General features: G+C 47.2%; 1 protein-coding gene across 1 annotated transcript in view; it reads right to left on the bottom strand.

Moving 5' to 3' along the window:
- Positions 1-24407, bottom strand: part of LOC144609331 (mitogen-activated protein kinase kinase kinase kinase 4-like) — a 193425-nt gene that overhangs the window by 68800 nt on the left and 100218 nt on the right. The window lies entirely within an intron of this gene.

Here is a 24407-nt window from a genome sequence, read left to right as displayed (position 1 = left end):
GTTAGAGGCAGGAAACATGTTCCCAATGTTGGGGGAGTCCAGAACCAGGGGCCACAGTTTAAGAATAAGGGGTTTTCAGTTGTGAATCTGTGGAATTCTCTGCCTCAGAAGGCAGTGGAGGCCAATTCTCTGAATGCATTCAAGAGAGAGCTAGATAGAGCTCTTAAGGATAGCGGAGTCAGGGGGTATGGGGAGAAGGCAGGAACGAGGTACTGATTGAGAATGATCAGCCATGATCACATTGAATGGCGGTGCTGGCTCGAAGGGCCGAATGGCCTCCTCCTGCACCTATTGTCTATTGTCTATTGTGTACTAAGCAGTCAGCGGAAAGATATACATGATCGAGCCATTCAGTGTACAAATACATGATAAGGGAATAACGTTCAGTGCAAGGTAAAGCCAGTAAAGTCCGATCAAAGATAGTCCATTAGTAAATCAGGACTGCTCTCTCATTGCGGTAGGATGGTTCAGTTGTCTGATCTGCAGCTGTTTGTTTGCCAACTGTCCCTTATTAGCCGGGACATCCCGTATTTTGGGCTAAATTGGTTTGCCCCATGCGGGACCGCCCTTGTCCCATATTAGGCCCGGATGCTGTAGGCCCGGACACTATAGGCCCGGATGCTGTAGGCCCGGACGCTGTAGGCCCGGACACTGTAGGTCCGGAGGCCCGGGAGTCGCCTAACAGAGGTTGCGTAACAACCCTCCTCCTGGCCCGGGCGGCCGCCATTGGTGGAGCAGGAGCACGTGGCTGCTGGCTGGGTGAGGTCACGTGGGGCGCGGGGCGGTGACATCACCTTGTCCCTTATTTGGGAGTGAGATCATTGACAGTGAAGAAAGCCAATGGAATGTTGGCCTTCATAACAAGAGGAGTTGAGTATAGGAGCAAAGAGGTCCTTCTGCAGTTGTACAGGGCCCTAGTGCGACCGCACCTGGAGTACTGTGTGCAGTTTTGGTCTCCAATTTTGAGGAAGGATATTCTTGCTATTGAGGGCGTGCAGCGTAGGTTTACTAGGTTAATTCCCAGAATGGCGGGACTATCATATGTTGAAAGACTGGAGCGACTAGGCTTGTATACACTGGAATTTAGAAGGATGAGAGGAGATCTTATCGAAACGTATAAGATTATTAAGGGGTTGGACATGTTAGACACGCGGTGGTCCGAAGGGCTTGTTTCCGCGGCTGTACGTCTAAACTAAACCAGATTTAGACCAAAGGGGAAGAAAATTAAAAGAATCTGAAGGAAAAGCAAAGAATGCTGGAAGCACCCGGTGGGTTCGACAGCACCGGTGGAAGTAGAAACAGCTCATGCTTCAGATCATAGAATCTAGTTTGTTTCGTTTATTGTCAAGTGTACCGAGGTACTGTGAAAAGCGTTTGTGGCGTGCTGTTACAACTGGGAAAGAGAGAAAACATTGGTTTGCAGTTGCAGAAAAGGAAGGCAAGGCGTGCGTCGGATGTGGTAAATACCCTGATAGACAATAGACAATAGGTGCAGGAAGAGGCCATTCGGCCCTTCGAGCCAGCACCGCCATTCAATGTGATCATGGCTGATCATTCTCAATCAGTAACCCGTTCCTGCCCTCTCCCCATACCCCCTGACCCCGCTATCCTTAAGAGCTCTATCTAGCTCTCTCTTGATAGGATGAGAACAAATAACAAGAGGCCCCTCAGTGCCCCTCACTGAAGAAGGGTCTTGACCCGAAACACCTATATCTTTTCTCCTTCTAAATTCCAGTGTATACAAGCCTAGTCGCTCCAGTCTATCAACACATGACAGTCCCGCCATTCAGGGAATTAAACTGGTAAACCGACGCTGCACTCCCTCAATCGCTTTGCCACAGCCAGTGCCACATCTCTGCTTCTGTGGAGATCGTCCATAGTGCATGTCTCTCCACCACATCAGTAGGTCACCATTGTCTGCACCTCTCCACAGTTGCATTTGTTCTTTGGTGCCATTAGAAGGGTGAGAGGAGATCTTATCGAAACATATAAGATTATTAAGGGGTTGAACACGTTAGAGGCAGGAAACATGTTCCCAATGTTGGGGGAGTCCAGAACAAGGGGCCACAGTTTAAGAATAAGCGGTAGGCCATTTAGAACTGAGATGAGGGGAAAAAAATTCAGTCAGAGAGTTGTGAATCTGTGGAATTCTCTGCCTCAGAAGGCAGTGGAGGCCAATTCTCTGAGTGCATTCAAGAGAGAGCTAGATAGAGCTCTTAAGGATAGCGGAGTCAGGGGGGGTATGGGGAGAAGGCAGGAACGGGGTACTGATTGAGAATGATCAGCCATGATCACATTGAATGGCGGTGGTGGCTCGAAGGGCCGAATGGCCTCCTCTTGCACCTATTGTCTATTGACAACCCTATCTGCAGCCCGTCCACACCACATTAGGCAGGAAGTGGTTTTGGGTAGACTGATGGGACTGAAGGCTGATAAATCCCCAGGGCCTGATGGTCTGCATCCCAGAGTACTTAAGGAGGTGGCTCTAGAAATAGTGGAAGCATTGGAGATCATTTTTCAATGTTCTATAGATTCAGGATCAGTTCCTGTGGATTGGAGGATAGCAAATGTTATCCCACTTTTTAAGAAAGGAGGGAGAGAGAAAACGGGTAATTATAGACCAGTTAGTCTGACATCAGTGGTGGGGAAGATGCTGGAGTCAATTATAAAAGACGAAATTGCTGAGCATTTGGATAGCAGTAACGGGATCATTCCGAGTCAGCATGGATTTACGAAGGGGAAATCATGCTTGACAAATCTACTGGAATTTTTTGAGGATGTAACTAGGAAAATTGACAAGGGAGAGTCAGTGGATGTGGTGTACCTCGACTTTCAGAAAGCCTTCGACAAGGTCCCACATAGGAGATTAGTGGGCAAAATTAGGGCACATGGTATTGGGGGTAGGGTACTGACATGGATAGAAAATTGGTTGACAGACAGAAAGCAAAGAGTGGGGATAAATGGGTCCCTTTCGGAATGGCAGGCAGTGACCAGTGGGGTACCGCAAGGTTCGGTGCTGGGACCCCAGCTATTTACGATATACATTAATGACTTAGACGAAGGGATTAAAAGTACCATTAGCAAATTTGCAGATGATACTAAGTTGGGGGGTAGTGTGAATTGTGAGGAAGATGCAATAAGGCTGCAGGGTGACTTGGACAGGTTGTGTGAGTGGGCGGATACATGGCAGATGCAGTTTAATGTAGATAAGTGTGAGGTTATTCACTTTGGAAGTAAGAATAGAAAGGCAGATTATTATCTGAATGGTGTCAAGTTAGGAGGAGGGGGAGTTCAACGAGATCTGGGTGTCCTAGTGCATCAGTCAATGAAAGGAAGCATGCAGGTACAGCAGGCAGTGAAGAAAGCCAATGGAATGTTGGCCTTCGTAACAAGAGGAGTGGAGTATAGGAGCAAAGAGGTCCTTCTACAGTTGTACCGGGCCCTGGTGAGACCGCACCTGGAGTACTGTGTGCAGTTTTGGTCTCCAAATTTGAGGAAGGATATTCTTGCTATGGAGGGCGTGCAGCGTAGGTTCACTAGGTTAATTCCCGGAATGGCGGGACTGTCGTATGTTGAAAGGCTGGAGCGATTGGGCTTGTATACACTGGAATTTAGAAGGATGAGGGGGGATCTTATTGAAACATATAAGATAATTAGGGGATTGGACACATTAGAGGCAGATAACATGTTCCCAATGTTGGGGGAGTCCAGAACAAGGGGCCACAGTTTAAGAATAAGGGGTAGGCCATTTAGAACGGAGATGAGGAAGAACTTTTTCAGTCAGAGGGTGGTGAAGTTGTGGAATTCTCTGCCTCAGAAGGCAGTGGAGGCCAGTTCGTTGGATGCTTTCAAGAGAGAGCTGGATAGAGCTCTTAAGGATAGCGGAGTGAGGGGATATGGGGAGAAGGCAGGAACGGGGTACTGATTGAGAGTGATCAGCCATGATCGCATTGAATGGCGGTGCTGGCTCGAAGGGCTGAATGGCCTACTCCTGCACCTATTGTCTATTGTCTATTGTCCATGACTGGAAGGTATTTATTCACAAAATGCTGGAGTAACTCAGCAGGTCAGGCAGCAACCTGCCTATCCTCCATGACCAGATGAATCGTGACAATAACCACAAGAATCTTCGATAAAAGCAGGCCGATTTCTCCTGCTATTGTAGTAACGTTCGTTACACAAAGTCTGTTTGAAATTCGTCACAGCCATTTTCAGCCACACTCTCTCCCAGGGCATTACCCAATTATCATTACACACTCCATGAGTAGCAATGTCAATATATGTAACTGGAAAATAATTGCTTTCTACTTTAGTTCTATTATGGGAGCACACGCGTGCATGAAGACAGACGTAATGTACAAAATTTAGTTTTGTTTAGTTTAGAGATACATCGCAGACCAACAGGCCCTTCGGCCCACCGAGTCTGCCCCGACCAGCGATCCCTGCACACTAGCACTGTCCTACACACACGAGGGACAATTTACATTTATACCAAGCCAATTAACCTACAAACCTGTAGGTCTTTGGAGTGTGAGATGAAACCGAAGATCTCGGGGAAAATCCACGCAGGTTTTAGATTTTAGATTTAGAGAGATACAGCGCGGAAACAGGCCCTTCGGCCCATCGGGTCCGCGCCGCCCAGCGATCCCCGCACACTAACACTATCCTACACCCACTGGGGACAATTTTTACATTTGTCCAGCCAATTAACCTACAAACCCGCACATCTTTGGAGTGCAGGAGGAAACCGAAGATCTTGGCGAAAACCCACGCAGGTCACGGGGAGAACGTGCAAACTCCGTACAGACGGCGCCCGTAGTCAGGATCGAACCAGAGTCTCCGGCGCTGCATTCGCTGTAAGGCGGTAACTCTACCGCCGCGCCACCGTGCCGACCTTACGTCACGTGGAGATCGTTCGAACTCCGCACAGACAGCACCCGTAGTCGGGATTGAACCTGGGACTGTGGCGTTGTAAGCTGTAATCTACTGTATGCATTCAAGAGAGAGCTAGATAGAGCTCTTAAGGATAGCGGAGTCAGGGGGTATGGGGAGAAGGCAGGAACGGGGTACTGATTGAGAATGATCAGCCATGATCACATTGAATGGTGGTGCTGGCTCGAAGGGCCGAATGGCCTCCTCCTGCACCTATTGTCTATTGTCTATTGTACATCTACTGTAATCGTAGATGCTATGTTAAAACAAAAACAGGATAAAACCAAAGGGGATGACTCTTCATTGATCTGGACACCATTTTGACAAAGCAAAGTTGTTCGCACTAAATCATGCAATGACCTGCTCACAAATAAATGAGGATTAGTGCGTCAACAGAGAATTGTCTGATAAGCTATTCAAGCAATTACCAGACAGAGCAAATACCAGACACCTGCATCACAATCCCTGTCTGTGTGGACTTCCACTGGCAACACAGTTGCACCAGGCTTAATGGTACCGTAGTACAGGCAGAAGACAGTAGCACTGGGAGTCTACAACGTGCCTGTAGGAAGCAACTGCAGGTGCTGGATTAAACCGAAGATCTACACAAAAAGCTGGAGTAACTCAGCGGGTCAGGCAGCATCTCTGGCTAGAAAGAATCTAGTATAGGAATAAGAATAAGAATAAGAAGGGTCTCGACCCGAATCGTCGCCCATTCCTTCTCTCCAGAGATGCTGCCTGTCCCGCTGAGTTACTCCAGCTTTTTGTGTCTATCTCTGGGAGTTTACAACATTGACAGCTGACCTCAATGTCACATGGCATTGATCAGGGAAACTTTTTCCAAACAGCCAAGGGCGTCACGGTGGCACAGCGGTAGAGTTGCTGCCTTACAGCGCCAGAGGCCCGGGATCCATCCTGACTACGGGTGCATACCGCTGGGCTGCAAGCTGCCCAATTGAAATATGAGGTGCTGTTCCTCCAATTTCCGGTGGGCCTCACTCTGGCACTGGAGGAGGCCCATGACAGAAAGGTCAGACTGGGAGTGGGAGGGGGAGTTGAAGGGGAGCTGAAGTGCTCCCCCTCCCACTCCCAGTCTGACCTTTTAGTCATGGGCCTCCTCCAGTGCCATACTGAGGCCCACCGTAAATTGGAGGAACAGCACCTCATATTTCGCCTGGGCAGCTTGCAGCCCAGTGGTATGAACATCGACTTCTCCAACTTTAGATAGTTCTTCTGTCCCTCTCTTCCCCTCCCCCTTCCCAGTTCTCCCTCTATCTTCCTGTCTCCACCTATATCCTTCCTTTCTCCCGCCTCCCTGACATCAGTCTGAAGAAGGGTCTCGACCCGAAACAATAGACAATAGACAATAGGTGCAGGAGGAGCCATTCGGCCCTTCGAGCCAGCATCGCCATTCAATGTGATCATGGCTGATCATTCTCAATCAGTACCCCGTTCCTGCCTTCTCCCCATACCCCCTGACTCCGCTATCATTAAGAGCTCTGTCAAGCTCTCTCTTGAATGCATTCAGAGAATTGGCCTCAACTGCCTTCTGAGGCAGAGAATTCCACAGATTCACAACTCTCTGACTGAAAAAGTTTTTCCTCATCTCAGTTCTAAATGGCCTACGTTTCGCTAAGATCTCCTCTCATCCTTCTAAATTCCAGTGTATACAAGCCTAGTCGCTCCAGTCTATCAACATATGACAGTCCCACCATTCCGGGAATTAACCTGGTGAACCTACGCTGCACGCCCTCAATAGCAAGAATATCCTTCCTCAAACGTCACCCATTCCTTCTCTCCTAAGATGCTGCCTGACCCGCTGAGTTACTCCAGCATTTTGTGAAATAAATACCTTCGATTTGTACCAGCATCTGCAGTTATTTTCTTACACCGACTACGGGTGCTGTCTGTACAGTTTTTTTTTTGTTCTTCACGTGACCTGCGTGGGTTTTCTCCAAGGGGCTTCCAGTTGCCTCCCACTCTCCAAAAACGTACAGGTTTGTTGGCTAATTGTCTTGGTATAATTGTAAATTGTCCCTAGTGTGTGTAGGATAGTGTCAGTGTGCCGGGATGGCTGGTCGGCGTGGGCTGAAGGGCCTGTTTCCGTGCTGTATCCCTAAACTAAACAAAAAATCTATAGCCCTCCCTCAGTTGATGAATCAATGCTCCTACGTGGCAGGGGTGATCTCTTGTGCAAAGGAAATGACTGTGATTGTTGGAGGTCGATCATCCCAACCACAGGATATCACCGCAAGGGTTTCTCATTGCAAGGTTCAGCAACTCTTGCTGTTTCTTCCATGCTACTGCATCCATGAAACATTCAGAAATGGGGAAGTCAGCTATGAGATTGCAAATTTTTTACAGAGCTCCTCAGCAAACCTCAAACAAAATACCACAGGTCAGCATTACGTACATATGCATGATTACAATAGACAATAGGTGCAGGAGGAGGCCATTCGGCCCTTCGAGCCAGCACCGCCATTCAATGTGATCATGGCTGATCATTCTCAATCAGTACCCCGTTCCTGCCTTCTCCCCATACCCCCTGACTCCGCTATCCTTAAGAGCTCTATCTAGCTCTCTTGAATGCATTCATAGAACTGGCCTCCACTGCCTTCTGAGGCAGAGAATTCCACAGATTCACAACTCTCTGAGTGAAAAAGCTTTTCCTCATCTCCGTTCTAAATGGCCTATCCCTTATTCTTAAACTGTGGCCCCTTTTTCTGGACTCCCCCAACATTGGGAACATGTCCAACCCCTTAATAATCTTATACGTTTCGATAAGATCCCCTCTCATCCTTCTAAATTCCAGTGTATACAAGCCTAGTCGCTCCAGTAGATATGCATGATTACAGAGTTCCTCACCAATGTCCTGGGTCATTATCGAGCAGAGCTCTGGACGAGACACATATGTGCTGTGAGCACAGCAAGTCACAGGCCCTGAGTTTCCTGTGCTGAATGAACCATCTTCTGAAGCAACAAGGCCTGTCAATCACATGCGGGGCGGCACATAGCACCAGAGACCCGGGTTCAATCCTGACCTTGGGTGCTGTCTGTACGGAGTCTGTACGGAGTCTGTACGTTCTCCCCGTGACCAGTTTTCTCCAATGCTCCAAAGACGTACAGGTTTGTAGGCTAATTGGCTTAGTAAAATTTGTAAATTATCCCTAGTGTGTGTAGGATAGTGTTAGTGTGCTGGGATCACTGGTCGGCAGGGACACGGTGGGCCGAAGGGCCTGTTTCTGCGCAGTACTTCTAAACTGAACTGAACACATAAAAGCCACGTGTTCTTGGATGAGTGCAGTTTCAACGTCACTGAAGCTCAACGACCATTCAGGATAAAGCAGACCACTTAATTAGCAGCCCCTTCACCCACCTAAACATCTCATCCCTCTGGATCCAAAATTGGTTTGGCAACTGCTGGTTGTTTTTGCAATTGGATGCTTGTGACTAGTGGTGCCCCACAAGGATCAGCGTTGGGACCATTGCTGCCTGTTCAGTTTTTAGTTTAGTTTAGTTTAGAGATACAGCGCGAAAACAGGCCCTTCGGCCCACCGGGTCCACGCCGACCAGCGATCCCTGCATACTAAAAACTATCCAACACGCACTTTTTACATTTACCAAGCCAATTAACCTATATGCCTGTACGTCTTTGGAGTAGAAACATAGAAAATTGGTGCAGGGGAGGCCGTCTGGCCCTTCGAGTCAGCACCGCCATTCATTGTGATCATGGATTATGTGGGAGGAAACCGAAGATCTCAGAGAAAATCCACGCAGGTCACGGGGAGAACTTACAAACTCCGTACAGACGGCGCCCGTAGTCGGGATGGAACCCGGGTCTCCGGCGCTGCATTCGCTATAAAGCAGCAACTCTACCGCTGCGCCACCGTGCCACACCTGAAAGTCGTGTTCATTAGATCGGGCGCAATTCCAAGTGGCCGAGCAAGTGGAAGAGACGTGGCCTGCAGTGCGGTGGGGGTAGGGGACATCGGCACATCATCCAGCCAGGCCGATCTTGCAACTCCCGCCCAGTGCTGCCGCCAGGACCATGGCCAGGTTACGACTAACATTTATTTACAAATCTTGAAGGGTACAGGATGGTGTCTAATATGTGGCCTCATTAGTGCTCCCAAAGTGCATCATCACAGATTTGCCACCATTAAACGCCATCGCCTGTTTCATCAAAACGTCGACATCTCACTACAATCTAAAGCTGCTTAACAACTCCACCATCCTTTGTGTGATCTGTAGACGTATTGATCATGCCCCTCTCTAGTCTGCATCCAAGTTATTGATATATATTGTGTGGGAAGAAACTGCAGATGGTGGATTACACCGAAGATAGACACAAAAAGCTGGGGTAACTCAGCAGGACAGGCAGCATCTCTGGAGAAAAGGAATGGGTGACGTTTTAGTCTGAAGAAGGATCTCGCCCAGTAACGTCACCTAGTCCTTTTCTCCACAGATGCTGCGTTACTCCAGCTTTTTGCATCCATCTTCATTGATGTATATTACTGGTTCAATGGTGTGTAGGAAGGAACTGTAGATGCCGGTTTACATTGAAGATAGACACAAAATGCTAGAGTAACTCAGCGGTACAGGCAGAATCTCTGGACAAAAGGAATGGGTGACGTTGTCGGGTCGAGACTCTTCTTCAGTTCAATGGTAGTTTATGCTCACGTGTACCCAAGAACTGGGACATTCTGTTTCCACGCTGTGTCTCCACACCAAACTATACTAAACAGTCTGAAGAAGGGTCTCGACCTGAAACGTCACCCATTCCTTCGCTCCTGAGATGCTGCCTGACCTGCTGAGTTACTCCAGCATTTTGTGAAATAAATACCCTTCGATTTGTACCAGCATCTGCAGTTATTTTCTTACACTTTCTATATGAAAAGGTCATTTGGACCTTCAGGGCTGTGGAGTCGGAATCAGAGTCGGAGTTGGAGCAATTTTGATGCTGCTGGAGTCGGATACATAAGAAATCAAGGAGTCGGAATCGGGTGTTTTGGGTATTGACTCCATTGCCCTGCACCTACTCCACCATTTAGCACATGATGGCGGCCATTTTAAAACATGTCAGACACAGCTGGCCGTCGATTGGGGTTCTTTTCAATATGAATCTCCCAATTCTGGAGATCTAACAAGAGTGATTACACTCCTCTACAAAGCCAGTATTCAGTCGAAAACTGTACAAAGGAGTCCCAGTTGTAAAAACAGGAATTGGGTGGGGGGTGGGAGAAAGAGGCAAGCTCTCCTGTAAATACAAAGCATAGCCCGACATGCAAGGCTAAAAGCTTATATTTAAAAATCTCACTGTTCTTGTCGCAAACATGTTTACGTTTTAAATACATTTTCCTTTGCTGTCCCCAGTTGCGACAACACAGCCATTCCCATGGCCCCCGTTTGCTTATCATCCAACAAATACTCAGTTTTCATTAACCAGTCGGAGACAGATCTTTTGGTTTTCCTCTCCTGCCTATGTACTGGTTTAAAACCTGCCACATCTGGTGGGAGAGTCTACGTCTCAGAATAAAAGGGCGCACCTTTAGGAAGGAGATGAGGAGGAATTTCTTTAGTCAGAGGGTGGTGAATCTGTGGAATTCATTGCCACAGAAGGCTGTGGAGGCCAGGGCAATGGATATTTGACGGAGATTCTTGATTAGTGCGGGTGTCAGGGGTTATGGGGAGAAGGCAGGAGAATAGGGTTGAGAGGGAAAAATAGATCAGACGCGATTGAATGGTGGAGTAGTTGTGATGGGCCAAATGGCCTATTTCTGCTCCTATAACTTATGAATATCTGCGACCTTTAACCATTCTTGATTACAGGTCATTGTCCCAAAACATTCCCTTTGCTTCTTTCCCCACAGATGCTGCATGAGTTGAACATTCGTCATAATATGGGTTTTTTAAAATTTCCAAACACTCTATCGACACCGTCTTTTAAAATTTCTCACCACAAATAAATTGTTTGCTCTGATATAATGTGTATTAGTGTTCAACCTCGCCGTTTTCTTTTACTTGCTTCCACCACCATTTATTTTCATTAGCAAACTACTATCCTCAATCTACTATAAACCCACTGACTCACACAGCTATCTGGACTACACTTCTTCCCACCCGGCCTCCTTCAAAAAGTCTATCCCCTACTCCCAATTCCTCCGTCTACACTGCATCTGCGCCCGGGATGAGGTGTTTCACACTAGGGCTTCCGAGATGTCCTCATTCTTCAGGAAACGGGGCTTCCCCTCTTCCATTATAGATGAGACTCTCACTAGGGTCTCTTCTACATCCCGCAGCTCCGCTCTTGCTCCCCCTCCCCCCACTCGTAACAAGGACAGAATCCCCCTCGTTCTCACCTTCCACCCCACCAGCCAGCGGATCCAAAAAATCATCCTCCAACATTTCCATCACCTACAACGGGACCCCACCACTGGCCACATCTTCCCATCCCCTCCCCTTTCTGCGTTCCGCAGAGACCGTTCCCTCCGTAACTCCCTGGTCCACTCGTCCCTTCCTACCCAAACCACCCCAACCCCGGGCACTTTCCCCTGCAACCGCAGGAGATGCAACACCTGTCCCTTTACCTCCCCCCTCAACTCCATCCAAGGACCCAAACAGTCTTTCCAGGTGAGACAGAGGTTCACCTGCACCTCCTCCAACCTCATCTATTGCATCCGCTGCTCCAGATGTCAACTTATTTACATCGGCGAAACCAAACGCAGGCTCGGCGATCGCTTCGCTCAACACCTGCGCTCAGTCTGCATTAACCAATCTGATCTCCCGGTGGCTGAGCACTTCAACTCCCCCTCTCACTCCCAGTTTGACCTGTCTGTCATGGGCCTCCTCCAGTGCCATAGTGAGGCCCACCGGAAATTGGAGGAACAGCACCTCATATTTCACAAGGGCAGCTTGCAGCCCAGCGGGATGCACATTGACGTCTCCAACTTTAGATAATTCCTCTGTCCCTCTCTTCCCCTCCCCCTTCCCAGATCTCCCACTGTCTTCACCTATATCCTTCCTTTGTCCCGCCCCCCTGACATCAGTCTGAAGAAGGGTCTCGACCCGAAACGTCGCCCATTCCTTCTCTCCTGAGATGCTGCCCGACATGCTGAGTTACTCCAGCATTTTGTGAATAATTACCTCGATTTGTACCAGCATCTGCAGTTATTTTCTTACATCCTCAGTCGTTGCCTTTATTTAGAATTATTCTCGAGGTACGGGTGGTGTGAGTTTTCACACAAAGGGTGGTGGGTGTATGGAACGAGTTGCCGGCGGAGTTGGTTGAGGCAGGGACTGTCGCAATGTTTAAGAAACATGTAGATAGTACATGGATAGGACAGGTTTAGAGGGATATGGGCCAAACGCAGGCAGGAGAGACCACTGTAGATGGGACCCATTGGTCGACATGGGCAAGTCGGGTCGATGGGCCCGTCACAATGCTGTCTTCTTCTTTCGTGTCCATTATCTATGTTTCAAATGTTCGGCCAGGCTCCTGCACAGTGGACAGCCTTCTCGTTTGCCAGATCTTCCAGGCAGCATTGTTCACCAAGAAGTGGGCATTTTAGTAGGTGTCTCCACGCTGTATGACTCTGGGATTTCAACTGAATTTATACTCTTCAGTTTTCGGTTTCACTAAGATTACAAACACTGCCAAAACAAGCAGCTTTACACAAATCATTGTGCAGGAAGACACAGAGCTTCGTAACACGGTGTCAAGATAACAACCTCTCCCTCAAAGTCAACAGAATGAAGGAGCTGGTCAACAACTTCAGAAAATGGGTGGAGTACCTACTCGTCAGTAATAGTGCTGGAGTGGAGATGATTAAGAGCTTCAAGTCCCTGAACGTAAATATCACTAAGAACAATGGACAGCGATAGAGTTGCTGCCTTACAGCGCCAGAGACCCGGGTTCCATCTCTACCACAGGTGCTTTTTCTGTACAGAGTTTGTACGTTCTTCCTGCGTGGGTTTCCCCCGGGTGCTCTGATCTCCTCCCACATCCCAAAGACGTACAGGTTTGTAGATTAATTGGCTTGGTATAATTGTAAATTGTCCCCAGTGCGTGTAGAATAGTGTTAGTGTGCGGGGATGTGGGGAGATCGCTAGTCGGTGCGGACTCGGTGGGCCGAAGGGCCTGTTTCCGCGCTGTAATCTGTAAACTAAACTAATAATTTGTCCAAAATTTCTTTCTTCACACCATTTTACGGCCATTTATGGCCATTTCTTTCTTCACATCATTTGACACCTCTGAAAAAAGAATGTTACTTCTTTCATTCAGACGTTGGCAGTGCAAGTTGTACCCTCAGCCACCCTTATTGTACCCAACTCATCTATTTCTTTGGGCAAGTAATTTCTCTTATACCACCAACCTGCTTTTAAAACATTTACTACAAATTTTTAAGCTCTCTGAAACAGAACTAACAACACAAAATTTCAATTTTCTTACTCACTCCAAACTACATTTCGTTTTGGTTTAGTTTAGTGTCACTTGTACCGAGGTAATGAAAAGCTTTGGTGTTGCCTGTTATCCAGTCAGCGGAAAGACTATGCATGTTTACAATTAAGCCCTCCACAGTGTAGGAAAAAAAACCTGCAGATGCTGCTTTAAATCGAAGGTAGGCACAAAATGCTGGAGCAACTCAGCGGGTCAGGCAGCATCTCGGGAGAGAAGGAATGGGTGACGTTCCTTCTCTCCAGAGATGCTGCCTGACCTGCTGAGTTACTCCAGCATTTTGTGTCTACCATCAGAGTGTATAGATACACTATAATGGGAATGACATTTAATGCACTAAAAAGTCCAGTAATGTCTGATTAAAGATAGACTGAGGTTCTCCAATGAGGTAGATTGTAGGTCACGACCGCTCTCTGGTGATCGTTAGTTGGTGATAGGATGGTTCAGTTGCTTGATAATAGCTCGGTGGAAACTGTCCCTGAATCTGGAGGCTTGCGTTTTCACACTTCTATACCTCTTAGACAATAGGTGCAGGAGGAGGCCATTCGGCCCTTCGAGCCAGCACCGCCATTCAATGTAATCATGGCTGATCATTCTCAATCAGTACCCCGTTCCTGCCTTCTCCCCATACTCCCTGACTCTGCTATCCTTAAGAGCTCTATCTAGCTCTCTCTTGAATGCATTCAGAGAATTGGCCTCCACTGCCTTCTGAGGCAGAGAATTCCACAGATTCACAACTCTCTGACTGAAAAAGTTTTTCCTCGTCTCATTTCTAAATGGCCTACCGCTTATTCTTAAACTGTGGCCCCTTGTTCTGGTCTCCCCCAACATTGGGAACATGTTTCCTGCCTCTAACGTGTTCAACCCCTTAATAATCTTATACGTTTCGATAAGATCCCCTCTCATCCTTCTAAATTCCAGTGTATACGAGCCTAGTCGCTCCAGTCTTTCAACATATGACAGTCCCGCCATTCCGGGAATTAACCTAGTAAACCTACGCTGCACGCCCTCAATAGCAAGAATATCCTTCCTCAAATTTGGAGACCAAAACTGCACACAGTACTCCAGGTGCGGTCTCACTAGGGCCCTGTACAACTGCAGAAGGACCTCTTTGCTCCTATACTCAACTCCTCTTGTTATGAAGGTCAACATTCCATTGGCTTTCTTTACTGCCTGCTGTACCTGCATGCTTCCTTTCAGTGACTGATGCACTAGGACATCCAGATTCAGGGACAGTTTCATCCCAGGCAACTGAACAATCCTACCGTCTCACTAGGGCCCTGTACAATTCTTGCCAGATGGGAGAGGGGAGAAGAGGTGATGACTGAGCTGAGACTGGTCCTGGGTTATGCTGCTGGCCTGGCCGAGGTTGGTTGGTGTGATGATCTGGGCTGTGTCCACAATTTTCTGCAATTTCTTGCAGTTCTGGATGGACCTGTTCTCAAACCATGCATCACCAGCACAGCAGATCTGTGAACATAGTACTCACACTTTGTGGGCAGTGGGCAACTCCTAAATGGGACTTGTGCGGGAGTTGTACGACCCCGCCCCCACGATGTCTCCACTGTGTTGTGTGCATGCCACATGTACAGTCGGCAAGTCATTGGTTCCAGTGGCTTTAGGGCTTGTCTACCTAGCACGTGAAGCCTGGGTTCGGCGGATTGCGCGGAGGAAACCACCAGAAGGTTCAACGGGCAGAAAGACGATCCCAGCAAAGCGCCGTGGAGCCCAAACAGGGCAGTGAGATACGTAGGACACTTCTGACCATCCACTGCATCCTGACCTGTCCCCAGCCGTCCCGACTGTGTCTTGCTGCTGGAACCCGATAGGCCAGGACGAGAGAGTGAGGCCGGCGATCTGCGCAACTCCCCCTCACTTAAATCCAAGTCAAGCGCGAGTCATGACTTCATGAAGTCATGGTCATCTTCGAACCCGAAGGACGAACAACTCATACTCAAAACACCTTAATAAACAAAAAAGCTCAGTGCACCCCTCCAAAGTGTGTAGGGTGCCGACTCAAAACACTGCCTATCCATGTTCTCCAGGGATGCTGCCTGACCCGCAGAGCTACTCCAGCAATGTGTGTCTATCTGTGACGTTGGTTGTAAGTGGAAGATTATCTTAAAATTAGGTCATGGCACATTTCGGAGCAGGTTAAATTAAAAATACCGTGAACATACGGAGCCTCAATTAGGAAGGCAATACTTGCTCCAAGGATGATCGGCTGTTATGAAAACAAAGGACTCATTTTAGTACCATCTAAATATATTCACACAACAGTTGATAAACTGAATGCTGGGAACAATTAGAAAGATTAGACATAAACTAGTTGGGGGCAGATGAGCAACCATAATTACATGGATCAACCAAAATAGTGCTTGTATTGCAATGGAAATTCTGTTCAAAATTCAAACAGATTTGATGTTTCAAACATTTTCAAAATGTTATGAAGATGTTGCCTGAGCTATAGGGAGAGGTTGAGAGGACTCCATTCCTTGGAGCGCAGGAGGACGAGGGCTGATCTGTCCCTGACAGGCACATCACAAGGAGAGGTAAGAGGGATATGGGCCAACCCAGGTTCGATCCTAACCACGGGTGCTTGTCTGCATGGAATTTTACGTTCTCCCCATGTCCAATCATCTCCGAAAAGTTACGATAGTACCTGCCTCCTCCGGCAGCTCGTTCCATATCCCCACCACCCTTTGTGTTAAAAAGTTATCCCCCAGGTTCGTATTCAATCATTCCCCCCTCGCCTTAAACCTTTGTCCTCTGGTTCTCGATTCCCCCACTCAGGCAAAATTCTCTGTGCATTTACCCGATCTATTCCTCTCATAATCTTGTACACGTCTATAAGATCACACCTCAGCCTCCTGCGCTCCAAGGAATAAGAGTTCCAGCCTGCTCAACTTCTCCCTATCGCTCAGGCCTTCGAGTCCTGGCAACATCCTGGTAAATCTTCTACACACCCTTTCCAGCTTAACATCTTTCCTACAACAGGGTGAACAAATCACAACAGAACATTCTAAATGTGGCCTGACTAATGTCTTGTACAACTGCAACATAACCTCCCAACTTCTATACTCAACAACTGTAACATAACCTCCCAACTATGCATTCACTGTTAAATATCACTGCTAAGAGGCTGATATTCGTTGGTCATTTAGAAATCAACAGTTTCCTCACCAACCTTTGCATAATCTATTGAGTCCTAAGGAAACGTAAGGGGTTTGTTAGTTTAAGATTGGTTTCTCTTAAGAGTGGAATTCTCTGCCACAGAGGGCAGTGGAGGCCAAATCACTGGATGGATTTAAGAGAGAGTTAGATAGAGCTCTAGGGGCTAGTGGAATCAAGGGATATGGTGAGAAGGCAGGCACGTGTTACTGATTGTAGATGATCAGCCATGATCACAATGAATGGCGGTGCTGGTTTGAAGGGCCGAATGGCCTCCTCCTGCACCTATTTTCTATGTTTCTATGGTTTATTTCCTCCAAAAGTACAAAAAAGATTGAAATATGAACAAAAGGTCAACTTGTGATGCTCTAATCAGCTAAATATTCATGATATTTTCTGCTTTTAAACCAAATTACTAGTTGCTCCCAAAAAGAATACCTCAATCCACTGCGCATCCTACCAAGATGCGAGTTGAAAACGGAGTCTTAAAAACGATTGCTCCAGTTATTGCAGCAAAGTTGGTAAATTGTGACATGTGCATTCAAGAGAGAGCTGGATAGAGCTCTTAAGGATAGCGGAGTCAGGGGGTATGGGGAAAAGGCAAGAACGGGGTACTGATTGAGAATGATCAGCCATGATCACATTGAATGGCGGTGCTGGCTCGAAGGGCCGAATGGCCTCCTCCTGCACCTATTGTCTATCAGGTCTGCACCACCATTTGATCATGGCTGATTCTTTTCTCTCTCCATGGCTGATTCTTTTCTTGCCTTTGCCCCATAATCTGCGACACCCCCATCAACCTATCAATCACTGCTTTAAAAATACCCAATGACTTGGTCTCCACACCAATCTGTGGCAATGTGTTCCACAGATTCACCACCGTCTTGTTAAATAAATTCTTCCTCACCTTCATTCTAAAGGTGCACCCTAGCATATCGAGGCTGTACGCTCTGGCCCAAGACTCTTCTACTATTGGAACCATCCTCTCCACATCCACCCTATCTAGGTTCCAGAAGATTGATGCAAAATGCTGGAGTAACTCAGCGGGTCAGCCAGCACCTCTGGAGAAAAGGAATAGGTGATGTTTCGGGTCGAGACCCTTCTTCAGAGAGTTATGAATTTGTGTAATTCTCTGCCAATTCTGTGGAGACCAGTTCACTAGATATATTTAAGAGAGTTAGACATAGCTCTTAGGGCTCACAGAATCAAGAGATATAGGTAGAAAGCAGGAACGGGGTACTGATTTGGGATGATCATAAGAAAATAACTGCAGATGCTGGTACAAATCGAAGCTATTTATTCACAAAATGCTGGAGTTACTCAGCAGGTCAGGCAGCATCTCAGGAGAGAAGGAATGGGTGATATTTTGGGTCTCGACCCGAAACGTCACCCATTCCTTCTCTCCTGAGATGCTGCCTGACCTGCTGAGTTACTCCAGCATTTTGTGAATAAATACCTGGGATGATCATAAGATCATAAGGGATACGAGTAGAATTAGGCCATTCGATCCATCAAGTCCACTCCGCCATTCAATCATGGCTGATCTATCTCCTAACCCCATTCTCCTGCCTTCTCCCCATAACCTCTGACATTTGTACTAATCAAGAATCTATCTATCTTTACCATAAAAATATCCACTGACTTGGCCTCCACAGCCTTCTGTGGCAATGAATTCCACAGATTCACCACCCTCTGACCAAAGAAATTTCTCCTCATCGCCTTCCTAAAAGAACGCCTAATTCTGAGGCTATGACCTGTAGTCCGACAGATGATCAGCCATGATCATATTGAATGGCAGTGCTGGCTCGAAGGGCTGAATGGCCTACTCCGACACCTATTTTCTGTGTTTCTTAACATTTTCAAATTGGTCTACTATTAACTCTTACAGTGGTTGCTTCGAGAATGGGAAACACAGGGACAATAGGTCCAGGTTCAGCAGCAGAGAACATAGTCAGTTAAAAAAAAAATTCTGGCCTCAAAAGCAGGGCTCTTTAAAAAATAGCTTAACATTCAACATTCAATATCCGCCTGCATAGGCAGACACACTTAGTTTGATATAGTAGTTCAAATGAAGGATGCCGTCTTCCAACAATTCATCAATATCATACTGCAATGACAGCTCGGTTAGAAAACTAATGATCCAACGCACTGAAAAACAGAAGCAATTCTGTATAAATTCCAATTGGACCCAAGCTAGTGGTTGGAAATGCCACTGGTATCATGTGCGAAGAGGCCTTGAATTCCATATTTCAGGATACAATGATCTAAGACGCACTGTACTAAAGATTACATTTTCATTATCGGGTTTTTCTAGTTATTTCCTGGCTAGCCTTTTCCACAACCAAACTGCATCAATTTCTCACGCTTATTTTGAAATCTTAGACGTTTCTCTGCAGGAAGGCATACAGAAAGAGATTGGGTGGGCCGAGAAAAGAGAATGAAAGGCGAGTGCGCAAGAGATTACCAGCAAAAGGGGTGAGTGATCAAACAAGCAGAGGGAATAAAGAAAAATAATTGGAAAGCAGGCACGAAGGAGAAAGTAGCGACGTTATAACATTAACAAATAACACCTTGTGTGGCAAAGGTATCCAGCTCAGAATAGAGCTGGGGTCTCAGCTGATTGTATTTATCGAAACGGGGATCTTATCGAAACGTATAAGATTATTAAGGGGTGGGACACGTTACAGGCAGGAAACATGTTCCCAATGTTGGGGGAGTCCAGAACCAGGGGCCACAGTTTAAGAATGGCAGTGCTGGCTCGAAGGGCCGAATGGCCTCATCCTGCACCAATTGTCTATTTAGTTCAGTTTAGTTCAGATCCCTCACAACCCCAATCTCCTGCTTTCTCCCAATAACCCGACTCCCGGTTTTCTCCGGATGCTCCGGTTTGCTCTCACATTGCACAGACGAGCAGGTTTGTAGGTTAATTGGCTTCTGTAAGTTGTCCCTAGGGTGTTGGATAGAACGAATGTACAGGCAATCGTTGGTCGGCGTGGACTCGGTGGGCTAAAGGGCCTGATCCAACGCTGTGTCTCCAAAGTAAACTAAACAACACAACATGGACTGAGCCTAAAAGCATGTGAATAAAAGAACGAAAAGCGATTTCATTGTTACATAGAAAAATCTGACGGTATTTGACAAGATAGATGCAGAAATTATGCTTCAACCGCCTGGAGAAACTTGAGCAAAGAAAATGTAATAAAAGAGAACTGCAGATGCACATAATGCTGCAGTGAGCTAATAAACTTAAATTGCCCAGCACGCATATTTAAACTTAAATTACCCAGCCCCCCCTGGTTGAGCTACTGCCTTACAGCGCCAGAGACACCAGTTTGATCCTGACAAAGGGCGCTGTCTGTACAGAGTTTGTACGTTCTCCCCGTGACCTGCTTGGGCTTTCTCCGAGATCTTCAGGTCTCCTCCTGCACCCCGAAGACGTACAGGTTTGTAGGTTTATTGGCTTAGAAACGTAGAAAATAGGTGCAGGAGGAGGCCACTCGGCCCTTTGAGCCTGTACGCACCACCATTCATTGTGATCATCCACAATCAGTAACCCGTGCCTGACTTCTCCCCATATCCCTTGATTCCACTAGCCCTTAGAGCTCTATGTGAGCAGAAAGGAAAGCTCTACAGCGGGTAGTCCATAGAGCTCAGAGGGCCATCGGAACACAGCTACCAGACTTGGAGGGCATCTACAACACACGATGCCTCAGAAAAGCCACCAGCATCCACAAAGACTCTTCACACCCCTGCAACAGTCTGTTCGAACTCCTTCCATCGGGCAGACGATACAAGGCCTTCTATGCCCGCACCTCCAGACTCAGGAACAGCTTCATCCCCAGGGCCATAGCTGCTATGAACCGGTCCTGCTGAGCCGGATGGCCACAACGCATAGATCAACTTGCACTTTACCCTGTCCAAAACTGTTACAACTGTTCGTTTCGTTGGGTTGCTGCTGTCTAAATTACCTAAATTAGTGCATCGTATGGGAGGCGCATTCCCAATCTCGTTGTACCCCTGGGTACAATGACAATAAAGATATATTGTATTGTATTGTATTGTATTGTATCTAACTCTCTCTTAAATTCATCCAGTGAATTAGCCTCCACTGCCCTCTGTGGCAGAGAATTCCACAAATTCACAACTCTCCGAGTGAAAAAGTTTCTTCTCACCTCAGTTTTAAATGGCCTCCCCTTTATTCTTAGACTGTACTGTGTGTGTGGCCCCTGGTTCTGGACTCCCCCAACATTGGGAACATGTTTCCTGCATCTAGCTTGTCCAGTCCTTTTATAATTTTATACAAATATAATTTTCACACCTTACACTTCCTTATCTATGCACTTCCCTATCTATGTACCACCCACTCCCCTGACATCAGGGGAGATGTATAAATTTGGCATAAATGTATAAAGAAGTAAAATTGTCCCCAGTGTGCGTAGGACAGTGTTAGTGTGCAGGGATTGCTGGTCAGTGCGGACTCGGTGGGCCAAAGGGCCTGTTTCCGCGCTGCATCTCTAAACTATAATTATTAACATATAAAATAAAAGCCATGTTGGCAAATTTAGGAGTACAGTATATAAAACGTCCAGACAGCATATTATGACGAATCTAGATTATACAGTTGATTCGTGCACAATAAAGCGTATTTATTTGACCTTTAAAGTATTTTAAATGCACTGAAACATCAATCTAACTCACAAATGGAGCCCCCCTAAACTGCGTGTGATTTATCGCATGCACAGCAGTTGCATGAATGTAACTATTTTGGTACATTTTAATTGGCAAGCCTCCAAAATCCCAACATTTATTGGCAAGAAAAGATTGAATCTGTGGACTCTGTGCACCTCCGCTGCAAGAGCTTCAAACAAGGCAGCAAAGAAGAACGTAGTTGTAGGAGTCAAACAAGGGGCAGCAAAAAACTACATTTTAACCAGGAATAGCTTGTTTTCCTTGGTTAGTCAATAGACAATAGGTGCAGGAGGAGGCCATTCGGCCCTTCGAGCCAGCACTGCCATTCAATGTGATCATGGCTGATCATTCTCAATTAGTACCCCGTTCCTGCCTTCTCCCCATACCCCCTGACTCCGCTATCCTTAAGAGCTCTATCTAGCTCTCTCTTGAATGCATTCAGAGAATTGGCCCCCACTGCCTTTTGAGGCAGAAAATTCCACAGATTCACAACTCTCTGACTGAAAAAGTTTTTCCTCATCTCAGTTCTAAATGGCCTACCCCTTATTCTTAAACTGTGGCCCCTTGTTCTGGACTCCCCCAACATTGGGAACATGTTTCCTGCCTCTAACGTGTCCAACCCCTTAATAATCTTATACGTTTCGATAAGATCTCCTCTCATCCTTCTAAATTCCAGTGTATACAAGCCTAGTCGCTCCAGTCTTTCAACATATGACAGGTTATCATGCTTTTGAACGGTCCATCCGTAGACTAGGGTACTATTGACCTCGACCCCATTGCGGCATTGGAGTTTGCTTCTGGAACTAATGCACTACAACGTGTAGGTAGGAACTGGCAGATGCTGGTTTACACTGAAGATGGACAGAAAATGCTAGAGTCAATCCAGATTTAGAGTGATTTAGAGTATTGCATTCAGTTGTGAGCACCGTGATAGAGGAAAGATGTTGTCAAGCTGGAAAGGGCACAAGGAAGGTAGACACACAATGCTGGAGCAACTCGGCGGGTCAGGCAGCATCTCGGGAGAGAAGGAATGGGTGACGTTTCAGGTCAAGACCCTTCTTCAGTTGTTACCAGGGCTAGAGAGTCTGAGCTGTATGGAGAGGTTGAGTAGGCTGGGACTCTCTGCCATGGAGCGCAGGAGGATAAACAGTGATCTTTTAGATTTAGATTTAGAGATACAGCGCAGAAACAGGCCCTTCGGCCCACCGGGTCCGCGCCGCCCAGCGATCCCCGCACACTAACATAGAAACATAGAAAATAGGTGCAGGAGTAGGCCATTCGGCCCTTCGAGCCTGCACCGCTATTCAATATGATCATGGCTGATCATCCAACTCAGTATCCTGTACCTGCCTTCTCTCCATACCCGCTGATCCCTTTAGCCACAAGGGCCACATCTAACTCCCTCTTAAATATAGCCAATGAACTGGCCTCAATGGCCAATAAACTGGCCTAACACTATCCTACACCCACTAGGGACAATTTTTAAATTTCCCAGCCAATTAACCTGCAAACCTGCACGTCTTTGGAGTGGGAGGAAACCGAAGATCTCGGAGAAAATCCACGCAAGTCACGGGGAGAACGTACAAACTCCGTACAGACGGCGCCCGTAGTCAGGATCGAACCTGAGTCTCCGGCGCTGCATTCGCTGTAAGGCGGGGGGTCCCAACCTTCCTTGACATTAGTCTGAAGACGGGTCTCAACTCGAAACCTCACCCATTCCTCCTTTCCAGAGATGCTGCCTGACCCGCTGAGTTACTCCAGCATTGTGTGTCTACCTTCGATTTAAACCAGCGTCTGCAGTTTTCTTTCTTACTCATCTACTATATCCACCGTTCCAGGTGTGCAGTCCTATATATCGGCGAGACCAAGCGCAGGCTCGGCGATCATTTCGGTGAGCACCTCCGCTTAGTCCGCCTAGATCTGTATGATCTCCCAGTTGCTAAACACTTTAACTCCCCCTCCCATTCCATTGCCCATTTAGCCCTGGCGACTAGAGCAATGGGAGATCGCCAGCTACAGCTCCTGTCTGACGTCGGTCAGAGCTGCCATTGGAGTCACTATGGAACATTCGAAATGAGGAAAATGTTTGGGTTAGTTATAGTGCAGGTACAGAATGGAGATGGCTGACTACCATGAAGGGCTGCAAGTTGAAGCAGCTAGTGCAGAAATTCCCTCTGGTCATGCCCCCCCTTAAACAGGTCACTGATAAAGAGTCATAGAGTGATACAGTGTGGAAACAGACCCTTCTGCCCAACTTGCCCACTTGTCCCAGCTACACTAGCCCCACCTGTCCACGTTTGCCCCATATCCCTCCAAATCTGTCCTATCCATGTTCCTGTATAAATGTTTCTTAACTCAACACGGTGGCGCAGCGGTAGAGTTGCTGTCTTACAGCGAACGCAGCGCTGGAGACTAAGGTTCGATCCTGACTACGGGCGCCGTCTGTACGGAGTTTGTACGTTCTCCCCATGACCTGCGTGGGTTTTCGCCGAGATCTTCGGTTTCCTCCCACACTCCAAAAACGTACAGGTATGTAGGTTAATTGGCTGGGGAAATGTAAAAATTGTCCCTAGTGGGTGTAGGATAGTGTTAGTGTGCGGGGATCGCTGGGCGGCGCGGACCCGGTGGGCTGAAGGGCCTGTTTCTGCGCTGTATCTCTAAAAAAAACTCCATCTTAACTTGCGAATAGTGAGCGGCCTGGATAGAGTGGATGTGGAGAACATGTTTCCACCAGTGGGAGAGTCTAGGAACAGAGGCCATAGCCTCAGAATACAAGGACGTATCTTTAGAAAGGAGATGAGGAGGAATTTAGTCAGAGGGTGTGGAATCTGTGGAATTCATTGCCATAGACAGTTGTGGAGGCCGTCAATGGATATTTTTACGGTGGAGATTGATATGTTCTTGATTAGTACGAGTGTCAAGGGTTATGGGGAGAAGGCAGGAGAATGGGGTTGAGAGGGAGAGAGATAGATCAGCCGCGATTGAATGGTAGAGTACACTTGATGGGTTGATGGCTTAATTCTGCTCCTATATCTTATGAACTCTTCGTCAGAATCTCTTTGACCTGAAACATTGGTTCCGTTTCTTATCCCACTGATTCATTCTGACCTGCTGAATATTTACAGCGGTTTCTGTTTTGATATGAGATTCACGGCATCTG

This window comes from Rhinoraja longicauda, chromosome 34, assembly GCF_053455715.1.
Source record: "Rhinoraja longicauda isolate Sanriku21f chromosome 34, sRhiLon1.1, whole genome shotgun sequence".
Classification (NCBI taxonomy): domain Eukaryota; kingdom Metazoa; phylum Chordata; class Chondrichthyes; order Rajiformes; family Arhynchobatidae; genus Rhinoraja; species Rhinoraja longicauda.
The sequence above is the reverse complement of the archived record's forward strand: the minus strand, read 5'-3'. Positions and strand labels throughout refer to the sequence as shown.